The sequence below is a fragment of the Acanthisitta chloris genome, unplaced genomic scaffold, assembly GCF_000695815.1.
Source record: "Acanthisitta chloris isolate BGI_N310 unplaced genomic scaffold, ASM69581v1 scaffold262, whole genome shotgun sequence".
Taxonomy (NCBI): Eukaryota; Metazoa; Chordata; class Aves; order Passeriformes; family Acanthisittidae; genus Acanthisitta; species Acanthisitta chloris.
Window position 1 is genome coordinate 43,564 of NW_008660803.1, and position 13,152 is coordinate 56,715.

The 13,152-nt window shown below is 38.7% G+C and overlaps 1 protein-coding gene across 1 annotated transcript in view; it reads left to right on the forward strand.

Moving 5' to 3' along the window:
* RB1 (retinoblastoma 1) overlaps positions 1-13,152 on the forward strand; it is a gene marked incomplete at its 5' end in the record, with an annotated part of 68,309 nt that overhangs the window by 43,486 nt on the left and 11,671 nt on the right. The window lies entirely within an intron of this gene.

Consider the following 13,152-nt stretch of genomic DNA (forward strand, 5'->3'; position numbering starts at 1 on the left):
GCTAGGGTCCAGAAATCTTCAGTTATGACAAAACTTCACAGTGTCTAAATAACTCACATGCCCTTAAGTTCCTGTTTTCCTTTGGAGATAGTAGTAATTGTGGGATTCTATATAGGATTGAACTAACACTGTTTTTTGTTAGAGATCTGCTTGTAATAGAGAACACATTAATCACCAGAAATCAACTGGGTAGTTATATCTAAATTCCCTCAATACACCAGTGTCCCTCAAGAGGCACAAAGTAACATCGATAGGTAATTAAATAATTTCACCAGATAATTACTGAAAGAGAGGCGTAGTGATTATGGACCTGTGGGTTGCTCTTGGAAATTCCCAGGACTGAGATATGTTGCAGCAGGAGGAGAAATTTTTAACCTGTTCCGTATTAGATATACCCCAAGCTCCATTTCTAATCAGAAAGGTACTTCTTTTCACAATAAAATAGGCTGAAGTTTATTTTCAAAATGTTGTGCTACAAAGAGCTTTTTCTTGAATATGTGGGCACAGAATTAATACACGAAAACACATATTGAGCTATGCGATTGGTTTTGGTAATTTAAAGGGGGCCAGTTATTACATATGCACAAAATACTCCTATTAGTCCCTGATTAATGAAATGAAAACATGTTGTAACTAATTACATTGTTAAGTAAATACATTTTTAAAAGCAGCTCTTAATGCCTTTAGGGGCAGATATGAGATAAATCTCAATTTAGACAGACTCATTTATTTAACAACAGCTTGGATAGACTCACTTCTGGCATAAAAACCAGTCTATTTCTGAGTCTTAGAATAACAAATCTCTTCATATCTGACTGGGTGGCATAGTTCTTTTGAACTAGATTTTAATCAGTTGTACCTAAGCAAGGCTCTGGGCAAAACCTTTCTAGTCTGCTGTGAAAGAGAGTATATAATAGTGCTTCAGAGGATTTTGGCATAGTTTTAGTGTAAGGTATGCCAGACAAAATTCAGAAACATGCAAAAGTGGGTCATGCTTATTTTGTTTCAAGTTTTCTTTAAAGCTTTCTGTGAAATGTTTCCGCCTTGATTTTGAGGTGAAATCAAACTGTTTCACTTCAATAGGTTATAGCCACAAGAAACATTTTTGATTATTTTTGAAACTCATGCTTCACCATAAATCACAGTGCAGAGTTTTCCTGCCAAAGTGCTGCATCAGGCCATGAGAGCTCTGACCTCAGTTTTACTGCTCCAACTTTGTTTGCACAGGAAAACTCTGTGGAGCAGGCTCAGTTACTGGAATTAAAATCCCTGAAGCACAGAAATTTGATGTCAGAGCCCCTGCCTTGCTGTGGCCTGTGTGGTTGCTCCTGTCACGAACGTGGACACTTCTCAGAGCTTGGGTGTATGCTTGTGTTGTCTTTGGGATGGTACATACACTTCAGGCTAATTGAAGACCTAAGTGATATTTAAATACGTTCAGAAGTAGCATTCAGCTGTAGGGTTTCTCCACCTGCAGGTGAAAATTTGAAAACCGTGAATTGACAGGTTTTTGCTTCCCTTCATGTTTCAATGAGGAGGGTTGTAACTGAGCAGGCAGGCTGAGTGTAGAAGTGTGAACAGCAAAGGTGAATTGTATACTCGTTTTCTTACGCTGATTGTTACCAAGCAGCATTTTAGTTTGTGTGAGCTTTTCCAAGCTGAAGAGCCTGCATTAGTGCACTGTGAGCTGTTGGGAGTCAGGAGTAGCCTCCCTTCTGGCTGAGCTCCAGCAGAGCAGGGGGAAACTTCCTTGCATGCTCTCCTTTTGTTGGATCGTGTTTCAAGATGTTGGGCTTTGTGCTGACGGGTTTGGAAAAGACTTTAGTTAAACCCCAATGCTTTAGTAAAATTAAGAAGTTTATCAGTGATTATGGAAGAAGAACTGATGTGGTAATGACCTTGCTTATGCTCCTCCACCACAGAGGATTTTCCTTTGGGATGGGGAAGGGGGGTTAGGCAGGCGGAAGCAGCTGCAGGGAGGGCCGTGTATGCTGAGGATTGTTTTTTTTCTCCTAAGGAAACAATGCTGTTGCAGCAGGGAAGTGCATATGTAAGTCTGTCTGTCTTTCTGCACCAGAGACGGGAATGAGTTAGGACCTGTCATTTGTTGCTTGTGCGAGATGAGCAAAGCCTAGATTTCCATTAAGAGGCTTCCTGTGGCTCTTGAAGAGGCACCAAGGCAGAGTGGGCATGGGCTCCCTTGGAGCTGAGAGCTAATGAGATGCTTGAAATCATCCTTTACATCAGCAGTGAACAGATTTCATGCACTCCTTCTGTCAGTTACCACTTAATTCTGCTTTATATGGGTTTAGATACTTGAGTTTAGGCATCACAAACCTATTCCAATGATGAACAGGGAGTTAGAAGGAAAAGTGGTTATAACCCTAGCAGTGTGCTAGTAGAGCAGCTGTAGTACGATGCTTCTTCCTCTTACCCCTAGATACCACAGAGTTGGATACTTGCTCTCATTTAGGACACAGGGGCAGGATCCCTTAAATTCAGAAGTCCAAGTTGAGTGGTAGATAAATATTTCCCTGGAAAAGAGCAAGTAATTGGCAGGCTTTCCAAGCCTGTGGAGTTGTGCTGACCGGTGTAGTGTGTTCCTCTGGTTGGTACCCTCACCTTCAGTTCTGGAATCAAGCAGAAGTTGTAGTCAAAGGTGAAGTGAATTTCAAATTTGTGTTATGTGCTGCATTTAGTCTGCACTGATGCTAATACTAAAATCCCTCTGGAGGAAAAAAATTTCAATATTAATAGTGTTGTAATAAATTCTTCCAGCGTTTCCAAGGCCAGAGTGGGCACTGTTAAATGAAGGTTGTCAGATGCACAAAATGCTGTATGTAACTCCATTATTCTATAATGAATATTACTGCTTGTAGAGGCATATCTGTGTCACTATACAGACATTTGTTCTCACTTCGGTTTACCAAGCTTATGCGGAAAACTTATGCTATCTGTTGCAGTGTAGATACAACCTGACAGGACAGTATTTTCTTTGCCCTAGGTGTTGTTATTTAGCCAGTCATTTTTATAGCCTGTTTTGTCTGTTTACTGGAGTTTCTCTATGAGCATGTGTATGTACAGGAAGGAATTTATTATGATTGAGAACTAGGGCTGGGAGCCAGGAAGTCTCTTTCTGACTGTGCCACAGATTTTCTATTCCTGTCCTGACAGTTTTCTATGACTCTGTGCTCTGCTTCCCTCCATGTAGGAGCTCGTTCACGTCCACACTGAGATGTGAGTTCATCTTAATTGCTAAATATAGTTTGAAGTCCTTGGATGGAGAACCCTTTTAATAAATGTGATCTTGAACTAATTACTGCTGCTAGTGAATGTGATAAAAATGTAAAAAGGTTAAACTTTTCTGGTTTTAGATTAGATATCAGCCAAGGAAAAGAATCAATTAAGAGGCTTTGCTTGATTCAACTCCATAATTCTCTGGAGAAGTAGGTACAGAGGAAGCAGGGCTTGGGCACTTTGACCTTCTCAGGTGCCTTTCAGGAGTTGGCCTTTCAGACACCCCTTAGTTGCTGTAAGGCTGCTTCTGGGAAGTGTCTCACTCTCTTCCTAATGTGCAATGACGGTGTCCACCTACAGAGATAGTGTGAACCTATTAGTCCACTGAAAATTCCCTTTCCCCCTTTAAAGTTTTCCAGTGTTTCAGGCAGATCTTTAAATGAGCATTTTAAGCATTTTTATATTAAAAAGAGGGGAAGAAAAGCTGAAGTATTTGGGCTGTAGTCTTTTGGGTTGTGTAGTTGCTTAAAAAGGGAAAAGGAAGCTCAGAATAAAACTAGAGTTCTTCATTCTTGCACATTTGAAATGCTTCTCTTTTCTCTTTACAATGGTTTCGATTTCCGGTATAGGAGACACAACAGCTCCTCTCCTGCCTGTAGAAAGAGGAAACAATCTCTCCTTTTGTATGAGTTCAGGCTGCTAGAGTCTTCCCCTCCTCCTCCCCTCACTCTTGGGTTCATGGAGGAGAGAGCAGGGCTTTTAAAATCCAAACATATGTACAGCAAAGGTATTTTGAACTTGAGAACTATAGTTTGCTTTGGTTCTTTGTTCTTAAAAGTATGTCAGTGAGTATGACAACCATACTTTAAGAAATGCCACTTCTAGTCAAACTCTGGTTCTGAAACACTTCTTCACAGTATTTGTGTAACTAATTGAAATGGTTCAAAGCAAACTGCTTGGTTGCATACAGACATAGAACTAAGTCCCTGCATTGCTGCTTTCTATACTGTCCTTGATGTACCTAGTATTATAAAAGAGAGTTGGACTACAGAGAGCATGTTTTGACTTAAGGAATGCTATGTAAAACCTAAATAGGCAGAAAGGAAAACCAATGTGTTGATTAATAATATTCAAGCAACCAAGAGGCAAGTAAGTAATTCCAGTGCTTCTGAGCTGAAACCTTCTCCTTTGAAGTGGAATTTCAGATCTAAAGTTCTTCTGTTGGGACTGTGTTCAGTCATTGCAATATCCCTTAAGATAACAGAATCCTTCAGAATATTCACAAGTCTACTAGAGGCTTTCTACATACTCTTAACTTATAGGGGAGCAACGTAAGAGAATGAGAAAACAAGATAATCTTTAAAAATACTATTAATTTGGCATTTCTTTACCTGTTTAATTTTGGTTTTGTGTAAAAACTTTTTGGAGAAGTGTTTTGGAAAAAGCTTTCCATGCACAGTGATGGAGAAAAGTGCAGAACTGTGTGTTGGAGTTTGTCATAGAAGGTCTGAAGATATTTTTTGAATATTTCAGAAAATATATGTACCCTCTGCTTACATTTAGAGCTTGTTCTTGGCCTATTTGGTTTGTTGACCGCAATAGTTGAGACATATTGAAAATGTTTAATTTTTTTAAACCACAGTAATGCAATTTTGAAAGTATTTCTTGTAATGGCATTAATAGAAATGTGCGGTGCCTAATGGTAAAAGAAGTTTTTTTTTTTCTTTTTTTTAAAAGAAGCTCAAAGATCCAGTTAATGCTGATGGACATGTCAGGCTTACCTGGAATTATGCAAACATATCATAGAATTTGCATATTGGGTATTTGCATTGTAAATACACAGGAGCAGTTAGAATGGTGCTTTAGGCCACTGACACACGACTGATAAACACTTGCATGAAGGTTCTTGAGTTGCATTTTTTGTGTAACTCATGGAAAGTCCCAGCAGCAGTTTTAGCTAATATTTTCAAATGTTTTGATGTGCAAAGTAAATTCTTCCGAGAATGCAATTATAAAGATATCCAGAGGAAACAATAATTAGATACTATCAACATGTCCATTTGTTATCTGATACATTGAAAAGGGTGGCCCCCATCTCCCTCTAATATATGCAGCAAGAGCAGGTAAGAAATGGCACACCTACGTACCTGGGACACACCTGTTTACCCATCCCTGCAGCCTCAGCTTGAAATTTTTCATTTTCTATAGCTGTGAACAGTGTGTGCAGGTGTGTGTTAGGGGTTGTTCATTTAAGCATCTGACCCTTTATGGAGTCTTACTTTAAGGGAGAACGTGCTTTGAAGGATGAACAAAACCATCATCTCCATTGCATCTTCATGAGCCCACTTGGCAAGATAGGAGGCTCTTGAAGGACGATCGAAAACAGTTCTGCTGCTGTACAGCACAGTATTTCTTGGAAGCTCTACAGTGTTTATAGCAGACATTGTACAGATATTTGTGAGGGACAGCAACATGAAGAGTTCATAACAGCTACCCAGATACATGCTGAGGTGATATTCAGAGTTGCACTTTATAGTGTAGAACTTGTTTATGTATACTGCCCTGGAGAAGAGGTGGCATGGCATTGTACATTAGAGGTGTATGTTAAACGTCAGATGATTGTGACAAACAAGTAAGTCTGGTTGATCTTGCAGTAGGCTAGTAGAGGTTGGATAACATGAAATCTTTTCCATCTTTAATCTGTGGACTGAGTGGTTTAAAAAGGATGGGCTAAAAAGTAAAGGAAAGGATCATAGAGATTAAAAGCTTGAAGAGTGGATGTTCACATTCTTCAGAGAGAAGGAAAATGTAAAAAGGATTAGCAAACAATCTTAGCAACAAGATTTTCAATGGATAGGAATAGAATCAAAGGAGTCTCTGAAATGCCCGGTAGGAAGAGAGATGCCTTAATTAGAACAAAATACCTGAGTTCCTGAACTCTTATTTGCATTTTTTTAAAATTTAAAAAAACATGTGTCTGATCAGTTACTCTGCAAACACGATTGAAATAACTTCAGTATTTGAAATTTCTGTCCACCTTATTTACAGGAAATAAGTCAAATGCCTTTCCCTAACACTGGCAGATTTTGGCTCTACTCAATCTTATATTTTCTAAATCTTATTATTAGAAATTCGAAGTTTAATTGAAGCTGGCAGAAATTTCCCAGATGTTCCATGACTAAAGTTCTTGCAATACTTTTCAAGTGCAAAACGTGACTGTTTTAAGAAAAACTAAAATAAATTAAAAAACCAACTGCTATAGTAAGCAGATACTAGGATTGATAGGAAGGAAGAAGCTTTGTGAATTATTTTGGAAGCTATTCCAAACATACAGGGTGAAATGGTCAGGGTAACAGAACTCATAGAAACACAGTATTTTGTGTGGTTTTGAGGCAATAACTTTTTATTTTTCAAGTCTTTAGTTTAAGTTTTTGCCCAACATGTATTCTGTGGCCAGGATTATTTAGTCTGATTCCGTGTCAGGATTTCTGGTGTTGATCCATGTAGTTCTTCAGGATGTATTTTGCTTTCATGCTTAATTATCTTGCAGCCACTGCATCCAGTGCTTGCAAACTTTTTCAGTTCTGGCCAAATGGAGGTCTCTAACTTTGTACAGAGGATTTTAACCTCTACTTGTCAGTGGCAGCACAAAGCTCACAGCCACATTCATATTCTCTTTTTTATAAATGGTAACTTTATGAAGATATTGAAAGAATTTGCTATAGTCATTCATGAAGATTTATGTGATTTCATGTTGTTTAAAAAACCCCTTACAAACTCCTTGACAAAACTGGAATGTAAGAAGTTAAGGGGAGAAAGAAGTTTCATAAGAACTGTTCAAGCTGGTAAGCTAATTAGTTTAGATAAATACTGACATGAAAATGCTTGTCAGGGGAGAACTGCTGCCAAAAAACAGAACTTGGGCTTGATTAATGTGAAGAACTATTACTTTCTAAATCTGTAAGTCAGCAAATAACCTCTTTAAATTCTGCACCGTAAGATCACTTAAATGATTATTTAGCATATCATTAGTACTGGTAAACAGCAATTACAAATACTTCAGCTGACTTTCCCCTAAAACTGCACTGTCCTTCCAGCCCCTATCCTGAAATTTTATGAAACCAGTTCAGCACTTAATGAACTGTTTTATTACACTGTTGAACCACCTTTAGCAGTTGCATTTTTCAATGTGGCAGTCAGCTAATACCTAGAAGGTAAGAAAGGAAATGTCAAAACTTTGGGGGTCCGACAAAGGACATGCTTTTAATGTAAAATTTTCTGCTGCAGTCTTGGAAGGAATGGAGTGGTACTCTAAAATGCAGAGCATTTGTCGTAAGTGATCATTCGTACTTGAATCTGTGTTAATAGTTGTCCTGGGAGGGGCAAGGGGTTTCTCTGGGAGATGCCAGTTTGGCCCTAGCAGGAGTTGGGAGGCTGGAACCCACCTCTCCTGCCTTGAACAAGTGCTGTTGTTATGAGGCGTTCTCAGCCTTTGCTGTAAGAGACTGAGTCCTCTGAAACAAGGTGCTCGATCCCTGGAAGTACTCGAGGCCAAGTGGGATGACCTTTAGGTCTCTTCCAACCCAAACCATTCTATGATCCTGTGGTAATGTAGTTAGCCTCAGAAGAAGGCACTGCGTTGAGAACAGAAGCCTTGTGCTGCCCAGTGAGATATCCATGCAATAGTATTTGGCTCTTCCAGTTACTTGCAGTGGTGGTGGTAGAGCAAGATCCAGGTCACGGTATGCAGCGTACACAAGTTTCTGGGTTTTGTCAAACTTTCTCAACTGTTATCTGTGGTGGCTTAGTGGTTCATTGATATAGATGGAAAAAAAGTTAATTTTTGGCTATGCAAGTCTTTAAAATCTGAGGTAGGAAGTCATTAGCTCTAAGTTTTGGTAGTTATCACTTGCATTGTTTTTGAAAGAAAAAAGGTGTTTTTTGATAAGAGGGCAAGGAATAAGAGTGAGTGGATTAGGTGCCCATTATTTTGGAAAGATCACAAAGGTCTTCTTCCTGATTACAAATATTACCTTAACTCACTCTGTACTTCTTGAATTCATTGGGTTTTGGTACAGGTTTTGTGATTAATTTAAACAGGTTACATGCAGGCTGTCGCTCCAGGTAATCCTACTGCTGTCCCTTCAGGCCTCTCTCTCTGCTTCTTCCCTTGTGCTGTGTGTTTATATGCACCGAGCTGAACGAGGACAACTATTTGGTGTAAAACTAATCCTAACAAACATGTAATTTGCAGTCATAGCTGTGCTAATGCTAAAGCAAGGGGTAAAGCAGTAAGTGCAGATACTCAGAGAATCACCAGTGCACTTAAACTGATCTATGCCAGTGGTGAAACTGTGCTGGAAGTGTGGCAGTGTTCAGCTTTGAGGCTTTCAAATTTGTGTTGTTTTGACTCTTGCCAGACATTAACTTAGTGTTTGGCTGTGTGAGGTTTAAAAGCCTCAGCTACGCTCAAGAGTGAGAACTATGCTCCTGGCCTATTACCCTATAATTTATTTTCATGTAAATGGTTTGAAATAGTGATGTTTATAACATAATAAAAGGGAGCCATGTATGCCTAATTGATCTTTCCACAAAGGAGGATAAAAATGAGCAGTAATACAGACACAGTGTGCATAGTCATGCTTTCCTATTTAAGATTAATGGGGGTGATAAAGGATGGCAGCTTTGTAAGGCAACTATCTGATCCAGAGTGCACTGAAGATGCTGTAAGTTTTCTTACTGACGTCAGGGTGGTTGGATACTTTGGATTATTGGTATTGGTTTCCATTTTCCTTATCATGTTACATTTTAAAGACTCATGCTAACCAGTCTAGAGAATTAAGAGTCATAGACCAATATGCTTCAGGTACCTCATGTCACCTGCAGTTAAAATAGACAGAGAGTCAGGTGGCAGGGAGAGAGATTCGGATTGAGATTGTCATTTGTGAGTCTAACCTCAGAAATGCATTAATTTGCAGCCTCTTATTTCATGGGAAGTGAATGGTAAAAACCTGTTTTGTTTTTGCTGTGACTTAGTCATTGGTTTATATGCTTTAGAATAGGTGTAGAAAATGCTCACTGAATGACCAATGAGGAACTTGTTAGATACTTCAGTTAAAAAAAAAAAAGAGAAGTAGAGAAGTCTGCATAGCAGAAGTCCTACTGGATTGTTGTACCTTGGTTGAGATGCCTTGTACGAGTGTTTCTTAAACAGGGACATTCATGGGTAAGGCTTCTGGCTGCTGTTCTGCTGTGCCTCTGAGCACACTTTGGGTTTTGGTTTCTCTGTGAGTTTGATGTCAGTGTATTTGTGGTGAAGTCAGTGGAGCTGCCTGTAGCAAATCCCACGCTAACCAAAAGCAGAAAGGGGCATTTTCTTCACAGTGAAAGTGAAGACAGAGTAAAAGTACATGCAAATCAAAGTAACTCCTTTAAATTTGATAGCTATTTCCATGCCGTGTCTGTCTTCCTCTGAAATATCAAAAATGTGTAGATGCACAGAGCAACTTAATGTATACACCTAAGTCAGAAGCAGTATGGTGAAATTTCAAGGTCAACTTGTGGTTTTCAGTCTTGTTTTTATTATCTATGTTTTCTGAGGCAGGCAGGTTTTCCTTATTAAAATGTAATGTAAATCTATGCTAGCGATGACTTTTTAATCTCATAGGAATTTTACTTCTTTTGGGGTAATCTTTTTGGAACTCACCTCTCTAGTAGAGATGCTGAAGAAAATCAGTTTGAAGCAAACTCTCTATACCTATATAAATAAATGGTGGGAGGAAGGTGTTGGGAGAGCTGGGATTGGAAACTGTTTCTGTCTAACCATGCAGTGCATCTGCACTGTTCTTCCTGCACAGAATTGTTGATCAAAATGCACTTTCAGTTGCTCTAGCCATGGCTGTGCTCCTGCTGTAGGTGTAGCTGAAGTCCTCATGCCTGCAAAAGGAAGGCTTTACTCCACATCTATACAGTTCGAGCATGCTAAGCTTGAGTGTTGGTCTGTGTGCTGATGGCAGGAAATATCAAAGTAGAAAGAATGTGAAAAGCAGGGTTAGGAGAAATGTCTGAGCTGCAGTACAGGTTTGGTTTTCTTTCTAGTGTGAATAGGAGAAGCTGTAAAATTTAACAGAACTTCAAATTGCATCATTCTCTACGTAACATGCAACCTTTACACACTCTAAAGAGAAACATTTTGGGGGGTTTCCATAAGCCTGGCACTTTAAAATTCCTTGGAGGGAGAGGAAAGCTTCCAAGTCAGTCCAACCTTTCTGTATTTGCTTAAACCATAGGAAGTGACCAGTAACAAGTTCAGTGTGGCTGTATGTAACCTCAGTAAAACAGATCAAGTATTCCAATGAAATCATGCACAACGATAGTTCATGGCATGATTAAGTTTTAAAAAGAGCTTGTGACGCTCTTTAAAACATTTATCAATGAGCTTCTGTTTTAAAATTGGCAAAAGAGTAGCCACAGCCAGATTGGTAGTATGAGCAGAAAGAATTTGAAATGCTTTTTGTTGGAAAACGTATTGGCAAAATGTAAGGTTTCTGTGGAAATATGTTTCAATGAAATTTCTTTCAAAATGGCCAACTGAAGTAAAAGAAAAATCTTTAGAAGCTAAGTAAACTTTCCTTAAGTTTCAGGAAGGAAAAACTAGGATCAAAGGACTTGAATTTTCTCAAAATAGGATGTAAAGTGTAGTGGTTGCCTCAGACACATTGAACTTTGGTTTTGCTTTGTTTAGAAATGACCAAGAGTTTCTCACAACAAAAATGCAGAGCTTTAATAGAAAAGCACTTTGTTACTGAAGGATTTCACATTTTTCATTTGTGTTTTCCAACAGGGTATTTGTAATTTAATGAGAGCAGGAGAAATATTTTGATCATTTAGTAGCTGAATGGACCTTGTCAGCTAAGTCAGTTTTACTGCTCTGTTGATAGCTGCACTTCATGTATTGCCTAATGTCACTTATTTATTACTTTAGGGGGAGTCACATGCATCTTCTGTATGTGTTTTTAATTACATGCCAATAGAAAGACAACCAAAAGATAAGTGGTCAAGGAGCAAGTGTTTTACAGAGGAAAGAGAGCAAAGGCCATGCAAATTGCTTGATTTCTGTACGTACATCCATTCCCTGCACTCTGTTATATCCTTTTTTGTTCAGTTCATAATTTGTTGACACCTTGGTTGTGGTGGTTAAAGATGCTGCCCTCATTAACTGCTGTCTGCCAAGTTTCCTCACACACCACTTCAAGGTTGATAAGAGACTTGCTGGTGGTCTTTTCTACCTAAATTTGTCCAGTTAGTGTGAAACTGGAAGGAACACAAGACATAAGACAGGAATTACTGGCTTTAACCAAAAGCGTCTGAGGCACTTTATCATGTTTCCACTTGTACTAATATTTTCCAGAACCACTCTTTAATTGTTGTTCTAGGAACTAGGAATGTGCAAGTCAATTAGAAATGAAACTGATAGAAAATGTGATGTGGTACTTTGACAATCTGATTGTTACAATAGTAATTACATAAATAGTAATTACAGAACTAAATTTCTCTGTACTAAGATAGGCATTTTGTGACCCAAAAGTTCCTCTGAAGAAAATAAGTGCTTGTGTGTTGTTTTGCTCCCAAGTGTAATAATTTTTAATACATTAAAATAACTATAAAAGTGTTATTTCTAATACTGTGTGATGTTAGCTAACATAGTGGTCCCTTAAAGCATCTCTCCTCTACTTCCTGTGCTCAATTTTCACACCCTGTAGTGTTTTCACAGTTTAAAGTTCCTGCTGTAATTCTTAAACTCAAGATTCTTAACAGGAAGCTTTTATTACTAATTGATATATTGTTATTTCACACAGTCAGATGGCTCAAATTAGGTGGGGTTTAGTTTATTGTGCACAATTTCCTGTGTGGAGAGTGAAGGGAAACTGGTATTGATTCACTTGTCTTAGAGACCTTTGGCTTTTGCCTAAAAACCTTGAGAAGTAAGATTTGTCCAAGAATTAGTCATATTGAAGCCTAACTGCTCTGGGAGCTAGGGAATACACTTGCTAACTACTTCAGATGTAGATTGTTTCTGTAGCAGCACTGGTAGTGCAGACCACAGGTCCATCTTGGAAGATGCTTGTAACAGTTGCTTTGGGGAAAAAAACCCTGTATGGCAGATGAGCCTAAAAGGATGTTTTCTTGGATAATGTTCAGAAAAAAATACATAGGAAGGATTATTGTATTCTGTAGTGCTTTGTGGACCTATGTGTGCAGTTAATGTGAGTCAAGCAGAAAAACTGCTGAAGGAAGTGGTACAAGACCCAACCACAAGCTGCATAGTAGCAAGTCTACCCAGGGTCATCTGAGTAATTAAAACAGAATAGTTGCATTAAAATGTAGTTCTGTTTGTAGACTCTCAAAACTCCTTTCCAAGTGATTTTTAAAATGTTAGTCTCACCAGCTTGGCAAACAGGAGCAATCTGGATGACCAGGGTTCATTTTTCCCTTCAGTATCAACTGGTGATTGCTCACAGAGCTACAAAACAGTAACTATTCAGTTGTTTCCCTATTTGCTGAGCATTATCATCAGTGTGTGTAATTTTTTTGGACATAACCAGTTGTATTACGCACTATGTTAACACAGAAGGTCTGTGACCTTTATGGTTAAATATGTAAAAAATGTTTTCATACATCCTTTTCCATTGCTAGGAAGCATATTTTGGTGATGCTCTTGTACCCTGCAGTGATGTGGTCCTGTGGACCTTTGCTAAGAGACCCTGTGGAACATAAGAAAATTGGTTAATACAAAAACATTTGGTGAAGAGCAATTTGGGGAGTGGAAGGGTTGAAAACTATGGTATTGATTATTTGGAAGTAATGGCTGAATGCTTTCAAGATTTGCCAGGTCTCTCCAGCGATTTTTGAGTC